Source organism: Amblyraja radiata, chromosome 11, assembly GCF_010909765.2.
Source record: "Amblyraja radiata isolate CabotCenter1 chromosome 11, sAmbRad1.1.pri, whole genome shotgun sequence".
NCBI lineage: Eukaryota > Metazoa > Chordata > Chondrichthyes > Rajiformes > Rajidae > Amblyraja > Amblyraja radiata.
This window is the reverse complement of record NC_045966.1, coordinates 6,962,942-6,977,067: the sequence shown is the minus strand read 5'-3', so window position 1 is coordinate 6,977,067 and position 14,126 is coordinate 6,962,942. Positions and strand designations below refer to the sequence as shown.

At 45.2% G+C, this 14,126-nt stretch overlaps 1 protein-coding gene across 1 annotated transcript in view; it reads right to left on the bottom strand.

The window, feature by feature from the left end:
* The window catches only part of LOC116978242 (probable phospholipid-transporting ATPase VB), a 197,776-nt gene extending 185,282 nt beyond the window's left edge, over positions 1–12,494 (bottom strand). The window contains exon 1 of the mRNA XM_033029240.1: positions 12,317–12,494. The gene's annotated coding sequence lies outside the window, so the exon portion shown is untranslated. The remainder of the gene's footprint in view (positions 1–12,316) is intronic.
* Between the last annotated feature and the right edge of the window lie 1,632 nt (positions 12,495–14,126).

Sequence of the window (14,126 nt, the reverse complement as noted above, 5' to 3'; positions counted from 1 at the left end):
ACGCCGGTTGACGTAGGTAGTCGCCAATGGAACCAACGTCACCTGGTGACAACCTACAACAGGAAAAGACAAGCTACATCAACCTAAGTCAAGCCCACAGTCGCCGAAATTTTTTGAACATTTCAAAATCTAGTGGCGACCAGAAAAACGTTACGACTCTTTAGGCGACTTGAGGAGACGACTCACGACCATACACGCGACACCCCGCGACCATGTGGCGATAGCCTAGTCGCCGTAAAAAATCGCCCAAGTGGGACACGGGCTTCAGGCAGCAGCTGTGGGGAACATGGATAGGAGACGTTTCAGGTCTCGACCCTTCTTCAGACAGAATCAAAACATCATCAATCCGTGTCCTCCAGAGGTGCTGCCTGACCCGCTCAGTTACTCCAGTACTTTGTCTCTTTATATATTCAATGTATATTCAGAGTGGTGTTATCAGGGTAACGGCAAGAGATTGCTGGACCATACCTCAAGAATGGACCCAGAACGAATGGGGACCCAGTGGTGCGGCAACAGTCAGTGGGTAGGACTGTTATAACTTTTATAACTTTGTCGGCACAAAAACATGGCGACACTTGTGTACTGCTTATGTGAGGAGGTCTGCTGAATGATTTTTACCGGGATGTACACAACACAAAGCATTTCACTGCACCTAGGTGGAAGGCAACAATAAAGTATCATCATTCCTTAATGTTGCCCAAACCAAAGTCCCCTTCTCCCCCGCTCCTCCTTCACCACAGACCTAGTCCCCGAGCAGAGATGTTCTTGCTGCTAAAGCATACCTTGTGGCAAAAGTCTCTTTAAACTAGAGGGTATTGTAATCTATTGGAAGTACATTTAACCTTGATATGAAGGAGGGAAACATCACGATTTCATTATTGTGACCATTAAACTGTGAAATTTAATATGAAGCTTAAATTACTCTGTATTTTTAAAGAGATTAATGTGCAACGAATGAAACTAAAAAAATAAAATTGTTGGCAGTAAATGACACAGACGGAGCTGACACAGTAACGGAGATGCTAATGTCTACACTCCACACTTATGTTGCTTTGAACCACTGCTTTTAGTGACGGTACACATTGCTACAGTGTTCAATGACATTGTTTAGTTTACCTGCAAGGTGACACACGTCTTTATAAATCATATTTAGCCAATGCTTCGGGCAGCACAGTACTGTAGCTGATAGAACTGCAGCCTGACTGCACCCAGAGACCCAAGTTCAATCCCAGCCTCACGTACTGTCTCTGCGGAGTTTGCACGCGCTCCCTGGGTTTCCTCCAGTTTCCACCCACATCCCAAAGACGTGTAGGTTTGTAGGTTAATCGGCCGTCTGTAAATTGCCCCTAGTGTGTGTAGGGAGTGGATGAGAAGGTGGGATAGCATAGAACTAGTGTGAACGGTCGGTGTGGGCTCGGTGGGCTGAAGGACCCGTTTCCACACTGTATCGCCAAAACCAACACTAATGGATATTGCAAGTGAATGAATTCGACATGAATGACTTAACTTTTAGAGTTGATGTTAGTACGTTAAAATGTTCCCAACATTGGATATATTGAAAAGAATTGTTAATAAATAGAACTTAATTTTTTAAACGGGTATTCGTACCAGCACTGTACGCCCTACAAAAACACAGTAACACTGCTTAAAACAGAACAAACGTCATTGTCACACAGCAAGGGAACAGGCCATTTGGCCCAACCCATCTATGCCAATCAAGTTGCTAGCCCCATTTGCTTGTGTTTGCCTATATCCCTCCAATCCTGTACTCTCAACTGAAGGAAGGTCGGCCAGCCCCCGGCGGGCCAGAGAAACGCTTCAAGGACAACGTCATGAACAGTCTGGAGAAATTCCACATCACATCGAGCAACTGGGAGCATGTTGCACTGGGCAGGCGCTCCTGGAGGGAGCTCGAGAGCGCGAGAGAGCGAGAGAGAGAGTCGACAACTACCAACTACCTCCAGTCTCCACTGCCCATGTTGCACCAAGGTGTGTGGATCGCGGATCAGCCTCTACAGACATCTGCAGACCCACAAGTAGACGACCCTATGGAGAGGAGAGGACAGTCACGCTCACTTCGAGTGACCGCCGATGATGATGACGACATGTCCAGGTGTCTTTTAAATGCTGTTCCAGTGCCTGCCTCAACTACCTGCTCCGGCAGCTCATTCCATACACCCACCTCTCAGATCAATTCAAAGTGGACTCGCGTGATTTTAAAACAAGCAGAAGTGATGAAAGCACACAATGGTGCAAACACTCATCAGGTCAGGCAGCAAACGTGGAGGGAGAAACAGAATGAATGTGATCTTTCATCAGACCTGATGCACTGTCACCCTCTCCAAATTCCTGTTTCTCTGCAAGGATGCTGCCCGACCTGCAGAATATGTCGAGCATTTTCTACTTTTATTCAAGATGCCCAACATTTGCATCATTTCGCTTCTGAAGGAGAAAGTTTATTTTAATCCTGGATTTTCTAGAACCAATGCTCAAGTTCCACAAATTCTCACTTTTACTGGTTTGGGACAAATGATTCTCCAATGAAAGCAACAATTGCTTTGTAGGTTTAGAAGAACACATCTCTGATGTAAGTAACATTTGTCATTCCTTGGCCCACTAGCCTAGTTGACCAAGATCCAGTTGTGACTTCTATTAACCATCTTCACCGTCTACAAGTCCATAAATTGTCGGGGCAGAATTAGGCCATTCAGCCCATCGAGTCTACTCCGCCATTCAATCACAGCTGATCCATCTCTCCTTCTCAAGCCCATTCTCCTGCCTTCTCCTCATAAACCCCGAATGCAGCGTCGGAGGCCCGGGTTCGATCCCGATTACGGGCGCTGTCTGTACGGAGTTTGTACGTTCTCCCCGTGACCCACTTGGGGTTTCTCCGAGATCTTCAGTTTCCTCCCACATTCCAAAGAAGTACAGGTTTGTAGGTTAATTGGCTTGGTTAAAAAAAAAATGTTAAAAAATGTTTAAAAAAATACCCATTGACTTAGCCTCCACAGCCGTCTGTGACAACAACCCTCTGACTAAAGAAATCCATCCTCATCTCCTTTCTAAAGGCACATCCTATGCTAACACCGGCAGTGTCATCTGCAAACTCACCAACCAACCATGTCTTGTGCAGTCATATCCTTAATGACAAAACATTATTCCCTTATCCTGTATCTATGCACTGCAAATGGGACAATTGTAATCATGTATTGTCTTTCCGCTGACTGGCTTGCACAGGGCAAAACGCTTCCCTATACCTCGGTACACGTGACAATAAACTAAACTGGACACAATGGCTCAGCACCGATCCCAGGGATCCACCACATAAAATCCATGTTTCTATTCCAAGTGAGAATTGGTTTGAGCCAGAGGTCACTCGGTATAAGCAGGTGAAACATTCCCCTGGCTGGTCTCTGCTGCATTCCCTCCACATCAAATATACCTCCGTTAGCTTCAAACTCATCGGAGATATAATACAATGATCAGGCACCTGGCGACATCAATTACCCCATCAAATCTGGCGTTAAAGTTAGACCTCCAAGGGGCGGTCGAATCCCACATTTAGAATTCCTGTCACCCTTCACCCACTAACACACAAAATAAATCACTCAGAAGGAAATCTCCAATTGAATCCATAACCAGTAATGCAATAAAGGGCGTTCCGTCTGAAGAAGGGTTTCGGCCCGAAACGTTGCCTATTTCCTTCGCTCCATAGATGCTGCTGCACCCGCTGAGTTTCTCCAGCTTTTTTGTGTACCTTCGATTTTCCAGCATCTGCAGTTCCTTCTTGAACACAATGCAATAAAGGGCGTTCCTTTAGAAGGGAGACGAGGAGGAATTTCTTTAGTCAGAGTGGTGAATCTGTGGAATTCATTGCCTACAGACTGTGGTGGCCAAGTCAATGGGCATTTAAGGCGGAGTCTGATATATATATTCTTGATTGGTATGGGTGTCAGGGGTTAAGGGGAGAAGGGGGTTGAGAGGGAAAGATAGATCAGCCGTGGTTGAATGGCGGAGAAGTCTTGATGGGCCGAATGTCCTACCTCTGCTCCTAGAAGTTGTGAACTGATGAAACCTTTATCATGTTTGCCCTCTATAGATTAGAATGTTAACAAGAAACATTCAGAAATGGATCTTACGAACGCTCAGCTTTTCCTTCAAGAATTCTAGTCACTGCCATGGCTTCCACCAGAGTCTCGTTTCATTCTTCCTCCACTCACTCTTGGTTGTTGAACTATTCCACACGCTCTCCTGCTGTCAAGCTTTCCTTTTGTAAATAATCAATGGTTTCAATCTCGTTCAGTCTGAGCAACCGCAACAAGCAGAGTGACAAGTCATTTTTCGTGTCCTGGTGTTTTTATCCAAACAGCTTTCTTTCCAGCGACAGTGAATGCGTGCGTTGCAGGCTTAGCACAAGGACATTGGGACCTCGTTTGGGTTTGCAATCTGCCCAAGTTCAAAGCTGTTTCTTGTCCTGATCCGGATGAGGAATTATCAGAATGCTATCATTTTATTCTTGTAAAATACAAGCCATCGTTTCGCTTTCATACTTGGGGGTGTTTGACTCTGCAAATGTATCGGTTCTCAGCATTGCTGTCATTCTGACTATCGCCTGCGATACAATGATCAAGTTTCTTTGCTCACCCCGACACATCAGAATGTAAGAAGCGTGCAGGAAGGAACTGCAGATGTTGGGGTTCACGTCAAAGATTGACGGCAGTCACGGTGGCGCAGCGATAGAGTTGCTGCCTTACAGCGAATGCAGCGCCGGAGACCCGGGTACGATCCCGATTACGGGTGCTGTCTGTACGGAGTTTGTACGTTCTCCCCGTGACCCGCTTGGGTTTTCTCCGAGATCTTCAGTTTCCTCCCACATTCCAAAGACGTACAGGTTTGTAGGTTAATTGGTAAAAAAAGTTTATAAAATTGTCCCTAGTGGGTGTTAATGTGCGGGGATTGCTGGTCGGCGCGGACATGATGGGCCAAAGGGCCTGTTTCCATGCTATTTTATCTCTAAAAAAGACACAAAATGCGGGAGCATGTACCTTTCCTTGATCATCTGGCTGGCTATCATTTGTTTTTGACAAATCCTGCATTCTTTTCCTACACGCACTAGGGACAATTTAGTCTTACTGATGAGCGTTCGTAAGTATGAAAAGGTTCTTTGCGCCTTTTCATACCTCTAGTTTCCTTCTCCCCTGACTCTCAGTCTGAAGGAGGGTCTCAACACAAAACATCACCTATTCCTTTTCTCCAGAGATGCTGCCTGTCCTGCTGAGTTACTCCAGCATTTTGTGTCCACCTTCTACAGAGTATAGTCCTTAGCTGCAACAAGCTACATTTCCAAAGACTCGATGTCTTGACTGGATGATAAGGGTCAGGCAGTATCGGTGGAGGGAATGGAGAGTGATGGGACTCTACTTCGGCCCGATCTCCAGCACTTTGTTTTGCTCAGTATTCCAGCATCTGCAGTTCCTCGTTTCTCAATCATCTCAAAATTCTGGATTATGGTTCCAGTCCAATGTCCCCCACTGGGGTAGAACGTACCCTAGATTATGGAAAGACCGTTCAGAAGGCCGATAACAGAGGTGAAGAAGTTGTCTGGTGGTGCATGCTTTCAAGCTTCTGATAGAAGCAGGGGGAGGAGGAATGACCAGGGTGGGAAGCTAGATAGGGCTCTTAAAGATAGCGGAGTCAAGGGATATGGGGAGAAGGCAGAATCCTGGTACTGATTGGGGATGATCAGCCATGATCACATTGAATGGCGGCACTGGCTCGAAGGGCCGAATGGCCTACTCCTGCACCTATTGTGTCTATTGAAAGATCTTCGATTATGTTGGCTGCTTTCCCGAGGCAACGTGAAGTGTAGATGGAGCTAATGGTAGGGAAGTCTGGTCTGTGTGATGGACTGGCCTGTTCGTTTATTAAATCAGTTGCTTATGAATAACTTTGCTTTATATTTTTGTTTTCAAATGCAACCCAAATCACAATTAAAATGAATTGATAAATACCTGTGATGGTTGTGTGTTCATATGCAATGCAAATGGCTAACTGGGAATGAATTTGGAAAGCTCGTTGGAATGTCTAGCTAGATTCCCCCATCTTTCCCCAGAGCTATTCGAGGCTCACTAGTGCAACAGGCTTCTAAAAATGAGCAACATTGCCACTTGATGAAAACAAGCAGCTATGGGGAATTAAATTAGACAGCCCTTGATTTAACAAGATTCATTCAACGCAGTCCGGAGGTGAAGGGAACAGATAAGATTATCATTCAGTATTTCCAGATACATGCATTAAAGTCGAGGACTTGCACAAACGGCTGATCATTGGGGCAGCATAGAGAGTTGCCGCCTTACAGCGAACGCAGCGCCGGAGACCCGGGTTCGATCCTGACTACGGGTGCTGCCTGTACAGTGTTTGCACGTTCTCCCCATGACCAGCGTGGGTTTTCTCCGAGATCTTTGCTTTCCTCCCACACTCCAAAGATGTGCAGGTTTACTTGGTTATTTGGCTTGGTAAATGCACAAATTGTCCCTCGTGGGCCGAAGGGCCTGTTTCCACGCTGTATGTTTAAACTAAACTACTCATGTAATTCAGAGGAAGATTCGAATAGAACAAAATGAGTGAGAGGCGGGGGGGGGGGGGGGGGGGGGGGGGGGAAGACAGCTCATTGACTCAATTATTATTATCCAATTGTTCTGGATTCTGTCTCAGATAAAGCTCGAGAATGTTTCTTATTAACATTCAAAACCTGTAGTAGCAAACATGATTAAACGTTCATAAGTTCACAAATTCTAGGAGCAGAATTAGGCCATTCAGCCCATCAAGTCTAGTCCGCCATTCAATCATGGGTTTTTTTGTTTTTTTTATTATTTTTATTGGAGGAAAAAAAAAATGACAGTACATCTGACGTATGGCATTAAATTTCCCTCCGTTTTGTTTTTTATAAATAATAATTAAAAATAACCCTAACGCGCCCTTCCTAAACACCCCTTGGCAGCTAATAGAAACATAGAAATAGAAACATAGAAATTAGGTGCAGGAGTAGGCCATTCGGCCCTTCGAGCCTGCACCGCCATTCAATATGATCATGGCTGATCATCCAACTCAGTATCCCGTACCAGCCTTCTCTCCATACCCTCTGATCACCTTAGCCACAAGGGCCACATCTAACTCCCTCTTAAATATAGCCAATGAACTGGCCTCGACTACCCTCTGTGGCAGAGAGTTCCAGAGATTCACCACTCTCTGTGTGAAAAAAGTTCTTCTCATCTCGGTTTTAAAGGATTTCCCCCTTATCCTTAAGCTGTGACCCCTTGTCCTGGACTTCCCCAACATCGGGAGCAATCTTCCTGCATCTAGCCTGTCCAACCCCTTAAGAATTTTGTAAGTTTCTATAAGATCCCCTCTCAATCTCCTAAATTCTAGAGAGTATAAACCAAGTCTATCCAGTCTTTCTTCATAAGACAGTCCTGACATCCCAGGAATCAGTCTGGTGAACCTTCTCTGCACTCCCTCTATGGCAATAATGTCCTTCCTCAGATTTGGAGACCAAAACTGTACGCAATACTCCAGGTGTGGTCTCACCAAGACCCTGTACAACTGCAGTAGAACCTCCCTGCTCCTGTACTCAAACCCTTTTGCTATGAAAGCTAACATACCATTCGCTTTCTTCACTGCCTGCTGCACCTGCATGCCCACTTTCAATGACTGGTGTACCATGACACCCAGGTCTCGCTGCATCTCCCCTTTTCCTAGTCGGCCACCATTTAGATAATAGTCTGCTTTCCTGTTTTTGCCACCAAAATGGAGAACCTCACATTTATCCACATTATACTGCATCTGCCAAACATTTGCCCACTCACCCAGCCTATCCAAGTCACCTTGCAGTCTCCGAGCATCCTCCTCACAGCTAACACTGCCCCCCAGCTTAGTGTCATCCGCAAACTTGGAGATATTGCCTTCAATTCCCTCATCCAGATCATTAATATATATTGTAAATAGCTGGGGCCCCAGCACTGAGCCTTGCGGTACCCCACTAGTCACTGCCTGCCATTGTGAAAAGGACCCGTTTACTCCTACTCTTTGCTTCCTGTTTGCCAGCCAGTTCTCTATCCACATCAATACTGAACCCCCAATGCCGTGTGCTTTAAGTTTGTAAACTAATCTCTTATGTGGGACCTTGTCGAAAGCCTTCTGGAAGTCCAGATACACCACATCCACTGGTTCTACCCTATCCACGCTACTAGTTACATCCTCGAAAAATTCTATAAGATTCGTCAGACATGATTTACCTTTTGTAAATCCATGCTGACTTTGTCCAATGATTTCACCACTTTCCAAATGTGCTGCTATCCCATCTTTAATAACTGACTCTAGCAGTTTCCCCACTACCGATGTTAGACTAACTGGTCTGTAATTCCCCGTTTTCTCTCTCCCTCCCTTCTTAAAAAGTGGGGTTACGTTTGCTACCCGCCAATCCTCAGGAACTACTCCAGAATCTAAAGAGTTTTGAAAGATTATTACTAATGCATCCACTATTTCTGGAGCTACTTCCTCAAGTACTCTGGGATGCAGCCTATCTGGCCCTGGGGATTTATCGGCCTTTAATCCATTTAATTTACCCAACACCACTTCCCGGCTAACCTGGATTTCACTCAATTCCTCCAACTCCTTTGACCCGCGGTCCCCTGCTATTTCCGGCAGATTATTTATGTCTTCCTTAGTGAAGACGGAACCAAAGTAGTTATTCAATTGGTCCGCCATATCCTTGTTCCCCATGATCAACTCACCTGTTTCTGACTGCACAGTAAGTGGGGAGCCGTCTTAATGTTTTCACAATACAAGAATATCACAAAATCAAATGCACATTTTATCAATAATAAAGTAACAAAACAGAATAAAGACGGCTCCCCACTTACTGTGCCCTTAGTCAATAGGTAGTTCTTTTAGACCCTCAAAGTATGATAAAAAGGGTTCCCATTTCAAATAAAACTTTTTCACAGACCCCCTCAATCATGGTTGATCTATCTCTCCCGCTCAACCCTTCACCTGCCTTCTCCCCATAACCCCCGACACCTTTGCTAATCCAGAATCTGTCAATCTCCGCCTTATAAATATCCATCCACTTGCCCTCCACAGCCTTCTGCGGCAATGAATTCCACAGATTCACCACCCTCTGAATAAAGAATTTCCTCCCCGTCTCCTTTCTAAAGGTACGTCCTATTATTCTGAGGCTGTGGCCTCTAGGCTCTCCCACAAGTGGAAACATCCTCTCCACATCCACTCTATCCAGGCCTTTCACGATTTGTATAACACATAGTATTCAAATTCCGCTGCCTGTCTGTGAAATGATGAAACCAATTTGTCGCAGATATGTTCAACTCGTACACATTTTTGCATGCAGCCTTCATATACATATGCTTAGTCTGATAGTTTATGTGTCTTTCTAAAAGCATAGTTACTCCATCATTACTGGGTTGGGAAGCCAATTCCACAGTCGGAGCCGAGACTATACAGTCACAAATAATTTTGTGATTGCAACCTATAATTAGTCGGGTTCGAGAGACACAGACTCAACATGATAGATTGATGTTCACAGAGCAAGAATGTTTCAGTCAATAGAAACGGAGCTAGCATCATTCAGCATGAATAACAAACAAAAAATTCAATCCAAACACTCCAATAGTATTAACGATCAGGTATTATGTAGCTCATTTGAACTAAGAAACCAGCGCAATTCCCTGTGACAGGTTGGTATTTGGTTTAGTTGAGAGATACAGCGTGGAAACAGGCCCTTCAGCTCACTGTCCAGCGATCCCACATACACTAGTTCGATCCTGCACACTAGGAGCAATTTACAGAAGTCAATTAACCTACATGGAGTATTGTGTACAGTTTTGGTCTCCTAGTCCGAGGAAAGACATTCTTGCCATAGAGGGAGTACAGAGAAGGTTCACCAGACTGATTCCTGGGATGTCAGGACTTTCATATGAAGAAAGACTGGATAGATGCGGCTTGCACTCGCTAGAATTTAGAAGATTGAGGGGGGATCTTATAGAAACTTACAAAATTCTTAAGGGGTTGGACAGGCTAGATGCAGGAAGATTGTTCCTGTTGTTGGGGAAGTCCAGAACAAGGGGTCACAGTTTAAGGATAAGGGGGAAGTCTTTTAGGACTGAGATGAGAAAACATTTTTCACACAGAGAGTGGTGAATCTGTGGAATTCTCTGCCACAGAAGGTAGTTGAGGTCAGTTCATTGGCTATATTTAAGAGGGAGTTAGATGTGGCCCTTGTGGCTAAAGGGAACAGGGGGTATGGAGAGAAGGCAGGTACAGGATACTGAGTTGGATGATCAGCCATGATCATATTGAATGGCGGTGCAGGCTCGAAGGGCCGAATGGCCTACTCCTGCACCTATTTTCTATGTTTCTATGTCAAACACGCACCGGTCTTTGGAATGTGTTATGGGAACAGCGCCATCTGTGGCGTAGTGCTCAAGATGGATCCTGAATAAAGATGGCTGAACCCAAGTCACGATTGTGACACCTTCGACAGTTAGTTGTGAAGCTGTAATGTCGCAGTTTACAGGTGTTGCAGATAAATAAGGAAACACAACATTAAAACAGAACGTGGGAGGAAACCGGAGCAAACCTACGCGGTCACGGGGTGAACGTGCAAACTCCGTGCAGACAGCACCCGTGGCCAGGATCGAACCTGAACCTCCAGCTCTGCACGGCAGCAACTCTACCCCTGCGCCACCGTGCTGCTCTTTGCAACATAGAAACTGCATTCGCATTTTAGCAGCTAAGACGTACAGCCCGTGTACTTGGTCAATATTTAGTTTGTACATTCAACAAGAGAACACCTAATACAACAGCACGCCCAAAGTTATTTTCGATTTGCTCTTAAAGTGCCCTCACAGAGCACGAGCGGAGCTGATTGTGGGGACGAGTGGTTTAGGCGAAGAGAGAGACAGGAAAAAAAAGGCCAAGGGAGCGAAAGAAAGAAACAATAGGTGCAGGAGGAGGCCATTCGGCCCGTCGAGCCAGCACCGCCATTCACTGCGATCGTGGCTGATCATCCACAATCAGTACCCCTTTCCTGCCTTCTCCCCAAGGTAGGCAAGGGAGAAGGAAAAACAAGGATGGATAGGACTGGTTTAGATGGATATGGGCCAAACGCAGGCAGGTGGGACTGGGCAAGTGGGGCCGAAGGGCCTGTTTCCACGCTGAATCGCTCTACGACTAAGAGCAATATCAAACCAATCAGCTCTTGCAGCACCACCAACCTTGGCAACATGTCCTTTCATCTTAAACGCACAGACTCTAGTCTTTGTCATTTCCATTCTGGGATAAAGGTTCTGACTGATTCTTAAGGAAGGATGATGGTGATTGAGAGGTGGGGGGGGGGGGGGGGGGGGGGGGGGGGGGGGGGGAGGGAGTGTTAGGAGGGGTGGGTTGCTTGCTTTTGTGCTCACTGTGACATTTCACAGCGGCTGCAGCAAACATGGTCCCACACAAACATTCCCAGCTCACAAGCAGATCTTGCTTCTGAAATGGGGAAACCAGCCCTTCGGCCCATCGAGTCCATGCTGACCAGCGATCGCCAGTGCACTCGTTCTATCGTGCTACACAAGGCACGGTTGACAGAAGCCAGTTCACCTACACACCCGCACGTCTTTGGAATGTGGTAAGAAACCAGAGAACCTGGAGAATACCCATGCGGCCACAGCAGGGAGAACGTGCAAACTCTGTACAGGCAGCACCCGTAGACAAGATTGAACCCGGGTCCCTGGTGAGGTGAGGCAGCAATTCCAGCGCTGAGCCACCGTGCCCTGGAGAGACTTCTCTCTTTTGCTGCAAACTAACCTGTTTTTCTCCTTTTCCCAGTTCTGGTGAAGAGTCTGCGGGCTGAAACATCTCTTTCCACTGATGCTGTCTAATATTGCCGACCCTTTCCAATGTTTTCTGGTTTTTGTTTTGCCCCTGAATTAATATCTAGAAGAAGGGTCTGGACCCGGAATGTCTCCTTTTACTTTTCCCCAGAGATGCTGCCTGTCCCACTGAGTTACTCCAGCATTTTGTGTCGAACTCCAGTGTAATTACATCTGCAGTTCCTTCCAACATATTAAAAGTCACTTACCATTCTGTTCCAAACAGGGTTTATAAACATGATAAGAATCAACTAGAAACCTCACCCAAGTTTTGTTACAATGTTTTTCCTCCCTTATTATTACCTACAGTTAACTAAAGAACTCACATTTCCTTGCACCTTCCCAGGAAGTCACATAAAAACAAAATAACCTTAACTTACTTTAAGTAATTTAGAGATGATGACAGGCTTTGTGTGCTCCCAGAGCTAAGGCTTAATTCCTGCAGTATTTTCTTCTGGCATTTGATTCATTTACTTAATTGCAAATTACTTTTTAAGTCTAGAGAAAAAAAAAAAAAACTTGGCACCAAACAGGTAACTCAATGAAGAAAGCTGACATACCAGTTTGGATGAATGGAGCACAGATTTTGAGATACTGAGCAAGGTCAGTTAATCAATTTGAGAAATACCAATTGCATTTGATGGCCTTTAAAGTAAGTACATCTGAAGTGATAGATTTAAAGTGACATTCTCGTTGAAAAAAGAGCTAATTAAATTATTCCAAATTGGAAACTTTCTTGGACTTTTGCACCTATCTGAAGATGCTACTAAACATCAGCGTTAACAGAGTTACAACACTCAAGAAGCTCACCATTATCTTAAACAAATCAGTTTTCTTGATTGTTACCTTGGGTTCAACAGCTGAATCCTAAATTCAGTTGAGGTTCATTATTGTCACATGTACTGGGCTTTGTTTTGTCATGCTATTTAATCAGATCAGATAATACTATACATAAATACACTCAGGTTAAATGCAATTAAAGTAGAGCAAAGGGGGAAGATACAGAATATGGCCCTCAGCATTGTAACGGGGGTGGGAGATTGCAACCTTCACGTGGTCCGCCCTGTTTTGACGAATGCAATCAACCCGGCGTGCACAATCAAGTAAGAGCAAACAGAACAAGTTGTCCTACAACTTAGAAACATAGAAAATAGGTGCAGGAGTAGGCCATTCGGCCCTTCGAGCCTGCACCGCCATTCGATATGACCATGGCTGATCATCCAACTCGGTATCCCATCCCTGCCTTCTCTCCATACCCCCTGATCCCTTTAGCCACAAGGGCCACATCTAACTCCCTCTTAAATATAGCCAATGAACTGGCCTCAACTACCTTCTGTGGCAGAGAATTCCACAGATTCACCACTCTCTGTGTAAACTTTAGGCTGTGCAAGACATACGCAAGAAGAAGAAGCATTTGTAGCGCATAAAGTCCAATGTCCAAGACGAGTCAAGAGTGTTTTATTGTCATATGTCCCGGATGGGACAATGAAATTCTTACTTGTTGCAGCACAACAGAATATGTGAATATGTAAACATAGTATATAATGGGGGAAGAGAAAAAATAAATAAAAAGTTCAATAAATAGCAAATATAGTGCAATAATAATATATTCTTTTGCAGTTCAGAGCTCAGAGCTTATTCGTTTTTGTGTTTAATAGCCTGATGGCTGAGGGGAAGTAGCTGTTCCTGAACCTGGACGTTACAGTTTTCAGGCTCCTGTACCTTCTTCCTGATGGCAGTGGTGAAATGAGTGTGTGGCCAGGATGATGTGGGTCCTTGATGATGTTGGCTGCCTTTTTGAGGCAGTGATGGGATAGATCCCTTCAATGGTGGGGAGGTCAAAGCCGGTGATGGACTGGGCAGTGGTCACAACTTTTTGTGGTCTTTTTCGCTCCTGGACGTTCAAGTTGCCGAACCAGGCCATGATGCAACCGGTCAGAATGCTCTCTGCCGTGCACCTGCAGTTGTTTAGGAGAATCCTCTTCGACATGCCGAATCTCCGTAATCGTCTCAGGAAGTAGAGTCGCTGATAAATGCATTGGTGTGCTGGGTCCAGGAAAGATTGTCGGAAATATGCACGCCCAGGAATTTGAAGTTTTTGACCCTCTCCACCATCGTCCCATTGATATAAACGGGATTGTGGGTTCATTATGGGGTAGAGGTGAATCGGACAGTACCCTAGCTTATGGA